Source organism: Silene latifolia, chromosome Y (genome assembly GCF_048544455.1).
Source record: "Silene latifolia isolate original U9 population chromosome Y, ASM4854445v1, whole genome shotgun sequence".
Taxonomy (NCBI): domain Eukaryota; kingdom Viridiplantae; phylum Streptophyta; class Magnoliopsida; order Caryophyllales; family Caryophyllaceae; genus Silene; species Silene latifolia.
Window position 1 is genome coordinate 146,041,837 of NC_133538.1, and position 9,149 is coordinate 146,050,985.

A 9,149-nucleotide genomic window follows, 5' to 3' on the forward strand; every position below is an offset into this window, starting at 1 on the left:
AAATCAACGAATGCTTCTCTCCGTCGAGATTGACCGTATCAAACTATCGTTAAACCTGCAAATAATTTGGCACGATTGAATTCAAGTGATGACAAATCAAATTAAAAACACATTCAAAGATATCATATTACGCACACAAATCCATAATAATTATCGCTACAAATAAGGTAAAAAAATAATAGCAATTCATTAAATAAGTGAATGTACTACCTTAATATACTCCGCACAATCTTAGCATTGCTCTTTGCCTCTTCTGTCAATCTACATCTCAAATCCTGCAAGAAGAAAAAAACAATTCTTAAATTGAAATAAGCTAATAAGACAATCATGCACTAGATTAAATTATAAATGATGAGTTAATTGCTTTGGATAGGTATATTATGAGGGGAATCATACGTATAAAATTTTAATTTGTGCCAACAATGCTTATATAGTATTCCGTATCTTAGATGTACCTAGCTCTACAAAGTTGGTAGAAGTGTAATTGAACTATGTTTCTTTGTTTGTAGATTAAGTTTCACATAACATAAAATTCTATATTGTAGATATTTTAGTTATATTAGACTTCTTTGTAGCAACAATGTCATTATTATTAGTTTTCACCTTTATTATTGCTTATAAACTCTATCTTTTAGTTTAATAATATGAATATGTTTAAATATATTATCTTTTGTTTTACGTAGTTCACAAAAGTTGAAGACTCCCTAATCACTCGAAAAAAGCTTCCTTTAATAATATAGATAGATATATTGATAAACAAAAAAATATTCCTTAAATCATTCCCCATCTCACACTCTCACAGTGTCTACACTCTCCACCCCAAGTCCAGCTAAAACAACTGGACTCCCTCCCTCACTCCCTCCATTGGAGATCTGGATTCAACCATCTCTTTTCCCCTAAACCCAACAATGTCATCTTCACCGTCCCACTACATCCACATCTTCACCATCCTTCTCCTGATCATCCTCCCTATCTGCCACTCCCACTCCCACACTCACACCTACCTCTCCCCCAACTACTACTCTATATCATGTCCACACTTCTACGATATCATGGAACAAACCACTACCGACAAACAAATTAAACACCCTACTACCGCCGCCGCCGCCCTCCGTCTTCTTTTCCACGATTGTCTCGTCACTGGCTGCGATGCCTCCACTCTCATCACCTCCACCCTTTTCCACCCTGCTGAGCGAGACGCTGACATCAACCTCTCCCTCCCCGGAGACGGTTTCGATGTCGTAGTCCGCGCTAAGGCTACCTTCGAACTCCACTGTCCCGGTATTGTTTCCTGCTCAGACATCCTTGTTGTCGCCGCACGTAATCTCCTCTCCTTCGTCGGAGGACCCTTCTTTCCCGTCCTTCTCGGTCGCAAAGACGGTCTTATCTCAAACCCAAACCTTACCCTCTCTCGTCTTCCTAAACCCGACATGTCGCTTCCTCAAGTCCTCTCAATTTTCTCCTCTCTCGGGTTTACCACCCGAGAGATGGTCGCCCTCAGTGGGGCGCATACCATCGGCTTCTCCCATTGCAAGGAGTTCGTATCCGGGATCAATGTTACTACACGCGGACGCGAAAGTGTTATTGATCCCACTTATAACCCGCGGTTCGCGAGGGGACTCACACATGCCTGTTACGACTACAAACGAAACCCGACATTGTCCGTTTTAACGACATTATCACACCCAATAAATTTGACAATGTTTATTTCCAAAGTCTTCCTAAGGGACTCGGAATTCTCAAGTCTGATCGATTGCTTTACGCCGATCCCCGAAACCAGACCTTTTGTGGAGCTGTATGCCAGGCATCAAAAGGTGTTCTTCGACGATTTTGCTAAGGCTATGCAGAAATTGATCCTTGTTTGTGGTGGTTCTTTGTGAGATTTGATTTTGTTTTGAGTTTTCTAATCGGTAAATTATTATCGAGCGGGCACTTAATTAGTACTCGCTCTGTGTCAATTATTTATTTGTTTGTCTTTTTTATTTTCTCTAAAGGTATTTTAATTAAAAGGAGACAAATGATTGGAACGGAGCAGTACTTATTTGCCTATTTGTATATTCAGATGGATGGCCTATATTATCATATGCAAATCTAAACAAGTGTAAGTGTTCAGTTTCAAGTTGATCTCATAGATCATAGAGTTTCCTAACTCTTTAAAAAACCCAAAGGCGTGTTATTGTAGCCAGCACAGTAACTCTGCCTATTTCTTCCTATTTTGCCCCTAGCTATTTTTATTGTTTTCGCTTCTGTTTTCTATTTGATTCAGTCTTCCCCCCTCCTCTCCCTCTCTCTCCCTCTCCCGATTGCCACTTCCTAGCTATTATGGTTATGGCCTTATGGATAACCCTATTGTTATTGGATCGACAAAAATGGTGATCATGATTGAATGCGGCTGATACGAACAAGAGCATGTAGCAGGTTAGTTGCCATGTTGATTCTTGTCATTTTTTTCTTATATGTTAACTATTGAGGTGGATTATTGATTATCAATTAAATGAAATATTTTACGGTTTTGTTTTTGAGTTTAAATTGATTGCATGCGATGATTTGTGACTTATTTTTTAGGTTTAAATTGATTTTATGTGATGATTGGGGTAATTGTAATTTCTGGGTTATTTGATTTGGGATTTTTTTTCATACAATAATTGGGGGAAATTTTAATTTCTGGGTTATTTTGGTGCTTTGCTATTATTTTTTAGTATGTGTTAAAATGGATCGAATGGTATATACTCCTAATGGTATATACTCTTAATAGTATATACTTCCAGTCACGAGGACAAAGGTGCTATGCTTTTCTTTTAATTTCTTACTCCTAATAGTATATACTCGCTTATTTTTAGTTGTTTGTTTAGGTCGATCGGGTAGTAAAATCTTCCCATTTATGTATTACTGGATATACCGCTACCTTAACATGTATATGAGCAATGCTGAGCTAGGAATATAGGAGAGTTTTGGTATGTGATATATAGCAAAAAAATTAAGCAGTTTTTTCGGCTGATAATGGATAGTTTTTATTTTTGATTTGCTTCAAATTTGTCTGCTATCAAGACATATGATAATGAATGATTTTTCTTTTGTCCTCGTGACCGGAAGTATCCAAGTGGTCAGAGGTCAAACCGAGCAACTGGAGCGGGGTCTTGGAAGGCCACTGGCAAGGACAGGACTATCAAATCAAGGAAAATGGGTTTGATTGGGATGAAGAAGACCCTTGTATTTTATACAGGAAGAGCACCAATTGGTGCATCCACGAGTACCGCCCAACTTTGGAGGAGCTTGATGGTACAAATCTAGGACAGGTATATCTCTAATCTAACTTTCTTACGAATTACATAACTTACATTTAATTAAGCACTAAATTCCGAGTCTTTATTATACTGTATGTTTTTTCCTGCTTGATATGCTTATATTGCTCTGATGTAAGGTTGGTAGTCTATCAGGTTATAACTCGTATGAAAACTGGAGTTAGTACTTGAGGTAATATTGTTGTATCAAGTTACTTTTCTAGACACTGGTCTAACAACTACGATTGTTGTTATGGGAACTCTGTGATTTTATGTAATTTCACCTCACTTGAGACTTATGAGGAAAATGATATTCCATAGAGAAGAGTGATGGAATTCATTGTTATCTCTCCTGTTATCCATACCAAATGTGGCTGACATTAGCTATATGGTGGTTTGTGTTATAATTTTAAGAATTCAGTTGTTTATCTAATTGTAGATGGACATGTATTTTTAAAGTTGCTTAGTAAGAATTCAATTGTAATTACTGATTGGCGATGATGGGAAATACATATGTACCTCTTTAGTTTCACAAATGTACAGTGGTTTTTGAATTTTGATTTTCCACCTCCACCAGTGCTCAGATAAAATTAGTGATAATTACTTTTAAACCGGAAATATATTCTTTCTTCATTGGTTGCGAATTTGTTTAAAATATCAACTCACCTTTAATGAGTGCACCTTTAATGGTTACTACATTTACATATAAAACCAAAACAGACAGTCCAAATGAATTCACATTATGTTGCATGCCCTTCCTCTTATGGAAGTGCTGGAAGTTTCGTGGATTTATTTGCTGGTCTTACTTATTATCATGTCAATTTCATCTTTTCAGGCTCTTCCCAATTGCAGGTGTATACACGCTTTTCTTTTTATATTTGTTGGGGGTACTTCAGTATTTGTATAAGGACCGTCATTGGCATTAGAATTAAAAAATCATGTTTTTTTTTTGTTTTGGTTGATGATTTTAAAAATCAACTTAAGGTGTCTTTAACAGTATTTGTATAAAGACCATCATTGACGTCAGTTTTAAAAATCATGTTAGGGTGTCTTTAGCATGATTGGTCATTGGTGTGCATAAAACGATCTATTCATAAAAGGAGTGCAAGGATACAAGGCTGACATTTGGTGCATAAAACAATTTGTTTGTATTAAGACCCGTCATTGGTGTGTAAGGTACTCTACTAAAAGGAGCAGGAGACTGACATTTGGTAGTTCTATTCATATATAAATCGATCTTACCCGAGTACTTGTATAAAGGTGTTTTTTTTGCAATGATTGTGAGTCATGTTTTGTTCTGTGGTGTAACTCTGTGTATAAACTGGTGCAGGATGATGCATATTCACCAAATAGTATGAATTATTACAAATATGGTTATTCTGAACCTGTCTCAACACAATACTACGGTAATAGTCCGCCTTATGAGGTTTTCGATCATTTGGTGCGGATTGATGAATACAGCAGAAGGGATACCGAGTTTTGTTCTACACTGACAGCTGAACAGACAAGAGCAACAAATCGGCAGTCGTCGGACATAGTGTCAAATACGAGGCATCGGAATTGTAAGTTCTTGATTCCATTTGTTTACATAATATTGAATATAGGTCATGACAGTGTCTTCCATGTTTGTTGCATGTATCTTTCTGCTGGTCATCCGATTGATGTTTGAACTGCAGTACCAAATTGATATTTGTTGTGCACTATCTGTTTTGGTTTTATATGTAAATGTAGTAATCATTAAAGGTGAGTTGCTATTTTAAATAAATTCTCAACCAATGAAGAGAGAATATATTTGCCGGTAGAAAAGTAATTATCACTGATTTTATCTAAGCAGGGAATGATGGACCTTAAATAGTTCTGATGGAGGTGGAAAATGGAAATTCAAAAGCCATTGTACATTTGTGAAACTAAAGAGGCAGATATATAAACAAAAATTTAGGAGAATAACTAATCAACATGTTAATATGGATATAAACATAAATTTAAGAAAAATAAGCTTAATCAACATATTAAGAAGTTGAGTAGATTGTAGAGGCAAAAATCACACAAGTAGCAATCTCCAGTTCTTTTTATATCATGTATTCACTTTGCATGAATACTTGGGAACAAAAAATGTTATACCATGAGTTCATGTTCATCGTTGATCGACAAACTTATACGAATTTACATGCTTACAGATCATGTCATTTATCGTACTAAATCACATGCTTATAGATCGTGTCATTCGTCTTATTGAATTTCTCACCTTATACCTGTTGTCCTTCATTTGTTCCTTTCATTTCCCCGAGCGCGGATACACAATGCCACGTCCAATTTTTCCTCCCCAGTTTTCCACTTTCTCATCTCTTTAGTAATAGTAATTGTTACTTCATTTGTCGTACTTTTCAGCGATGCCCATATCACCTTACTGTAATCAATACATCGGCAGGTGCCGTTTTAGAGTGGTATGGAGAGGATGCTTAGCAATCTGACGGTAAACCTCCCCTACAAATTTAAAGCTGTACTTATTCTTCATTGACAAAAGTTAATACTGTTGTAGAAACATGACAAAGATGAGATTAATTCCTATGGAAAATGTGAGTCGATGTGTATTATATGGAAAAAAAAGTAGGATCTTTAAGTTTAAACGATTATGTTGTTGCGTTCCACGTTTTTATTTATGTGTTTATGTTTTCTACTTTTACTTTTCTGTTTACAACCATGACTTTTGAATTTGGGTAGATGTGTATTACATGGGAAATACTTTGGATCGATCGGTGCAGGGCGCAGATTCAAGATCAGTCAGTGCAGGAATAGACCATTGAAAAAGAGGACTGTTGTAAGTTTGTTTACAAGGTTTTGTTTATTCACTTGGAATTGTCAGCCCATTAATATTAGGTAATAGGCCTGGCCTGATTATATTTGTGTCCTGATATATTCCGTAGTTTGTTTAATTGCCTCTCTTTTGCCGAGATTGGAGTAGTTTTGTTGCTTTCGACAGTTTAGTCGTATGCTAATATGCATGTACTGATTTCCGCAAGCAATTGATATGGCAGACCCTCTCGACTCTGAGGTGAAGGTTTTGGGCCTTGCAATAAAATTTCTTGGTAGAGAAGATATAGTAGATATAGTTTCTTCAGGTTCCAGAAAACGGAAAGTTCAAGGGTACTTGATTTACATTTTTGGTGCTCGCCATGTTACTTCAGTTAGGTTAGTGAAGATTACATTATGTCTAACAAGTTTTGATTATTGATGGTCATTGTTTTTAAATATAGCTTTTGTCATGATTAGCGCTCTTCTTAATTTGAAATATTCCATATTTGACGGAGTATGAGGTTCATTAGGTTGAGAATTATGGTTGGCTGACATATTTCAAATATTCAGTCAATCGACATTTTAAGACTTGAGATAAGAGTCTAAGCTCCATAATGCTTTGTGATAGTGAATTATATGTTCCTACTTTATACTAATAAGACCGTTCTATCGGTTTGAGTAATCTTAAGGATTATTTCAGGCCGCTTACTCCACTCCAAGTCGGGATGGGTGCCCGAGCTAGATTCGAACCAGCTCCTCAGAAAACGGGGAATTTCCATGCTTAAATTGTAGTTAGAAATGCTGCTGTCGGATAAAGGGCATAGCTTCCAAGTTGGATACTCACAAGGCTAAAACTATGCACGAAGATGAAAGAAATATGGGACTTGAGGAGCTTTGAATGCAACAACAAAGAATGTTATCATTAGTTCATTACAATATTACTACACTCTTAGTTGTTGGCAATTTGTGTTACTCATGACGTTTCCAAGTATTTACGCAAATTTTGTAATGAATACTATGGTCGTTCCACCATATATACCTATATAATGAACCGCGTCCCTTTCTATTGATGCATTACCTCCTTACTTCCGCTTACAATTCCACCAAATTGGGGCACCGCGCCTGATAGGGCACGGTGCAACAACTAGTACTCAAAAAGGTATATTTACTAGTAACGGAAAGATAAACAAGTAATTGGCGATAAAAATGGTAATTAATTAGCATGTTTAGAATAAACTCCACGTGGTAGAGTTGATTCTCAACTCATCCGGAATGTAGCAGAATTTTAGTTTGTCATGAATTGGATATGAGGTAAAGTTGGACAATTGGTCTTGCTTAAGACGGGTTGTATCCGTCGTAAGTTTGCGATGAGTCGAATCATACCAACTAAGGAGGGAATGGGTCGGATTAGAGTACAAGTGGACTGAGTAGACTGTATTTGTGAGCCGCCTAATTAATACAAAGTCACTGTGAAGTGACAATTCTTGCATTAAACAATTATTTCCCTCAACATTACATTTACTTTTCCAAAACAATGTTTTAACCAAACATTTACTTCCTCATCGGACAATATTCATATTCATCATCTTCGAGTCATAAAACCACTAGGGGAGGGCATAATCCGGTCCGAACCGAAAAAATGGACCGGTCCGGACCGGAACCGGAATTAAAAATTCCGGTCCGGTCCCCGGTCCAACATTGTTAATGATTCCGGTTTCCGGTCCGGTTCGGTCTTGGACCGGAAAAACCGGAATTATTGTATTTTTTATTTTATTTTTAAAAATAGGAAAATATTATATAAAAAAAAACAAGTATACACCTATTTAATCAGTTCCAATCAGTCCGGTTTTTGGACCGGAATCTGAAAAATAGGGTATGTAGAAATAATTCCGGTCCAGCCGGTCCGGTCCGGTCCGGTCTCCGGTCCATGATTTTTTTGGATTCCGGTTCCGGTCCATTCTGATTCCGGTCCGGTCCGAACCCGTGCCCAGCCCTAAAAACCACCTCCCATCTTCGTCTTCTTCTTTATTCTTAACACTTACACCCAAAAATCCACAATAATATCACTTTTATTATAAACATGGCAAAAGAAAAACAACAAGGAGAACACCACCTAAAAAGAAAGCTCGAACACCAAAAGTCAGTGTAGGTCCTTTCGATTTATTCTTTAATATTTTAGTTCAGTTTATGTGTGTTTGTTGTGTTTGTTTTGGAGCCATTTTAGTTGTTTTATGAAATAACTAGTTTGATTTCACCATTTTACTTTGTCGGAGAAAGTATTATCATTTTAGTATTTTCTTTGTTGGCTTCTATGTTTGTTGTTTGTTTTAATTTGGTTGTTTGTTTTTTCAGTACATTCATTTTTTTACACTTTTATTTTGTTAGTAAATGTATTTATGTTATTATCGTACTCTCACTATTATCATTTTTTGATATTATTTTAAATAATGTTATATTTTCTTTTTTATTTTGATTAAAAATGTAAACAATGTTTGCTTGATACTTTAGTTTGACTGAATAGTTATTTGATATGTTTTATTGAGTATGTTCTCATTTAATGATCTCACCTATTGATATATATATATATATATATATATATATATATATATATATATATATATATATATATATATATATATATATATATATATATATATATATATATATATATATATAGTGTAAAGTTCAAATGAGTCCCTTCATATACTTTGAGTCCATAAGTCCTTTCCACAACCCTTGGATCATGCATGGTGGAAGGTTGAGATTGAAAGCAAAAAACACACTTAACACTAGACCTGGCAAATCGGGTTAACGGGTCGGGTTCGGATCGGGCCATTTCGGGTCGGGCTATTTCGGGTTTCTCAAATTTTCGGGTTAGCTCGGGTCAATTTGGGTCATTTCGGATTTGGTCATTTCGGGTTTGTTGGTCGGGTCTGTTTTGCAAGCGGGTCGGGTTATTTTGGTCGGGTCATTTTTCGGGTAAATGATTAAGAGAGAAAAAGGCATTCAAGTCTTTTGGGGTCAATTAGAGTTATATTTTATCGGGTTATTTTCGGGTTGAGTGGTTTGGTGGAC

At 36.2% G+C, this 9,149-nt stretch overlaps 1 pseudogene; it reads left to right on the plus strand.

Annotated features, from left to right (window-relative positions):
- The first annotated feature begins 795 nt into the window (after positions 1–795).
- On the plus strand, positions 796–6,577 carry LOC141634113 (peroxidase 63-like; annotated as a pseudogene).
- Positions 6,578–9,149: the final 2,572 nt, after the last annotated feature.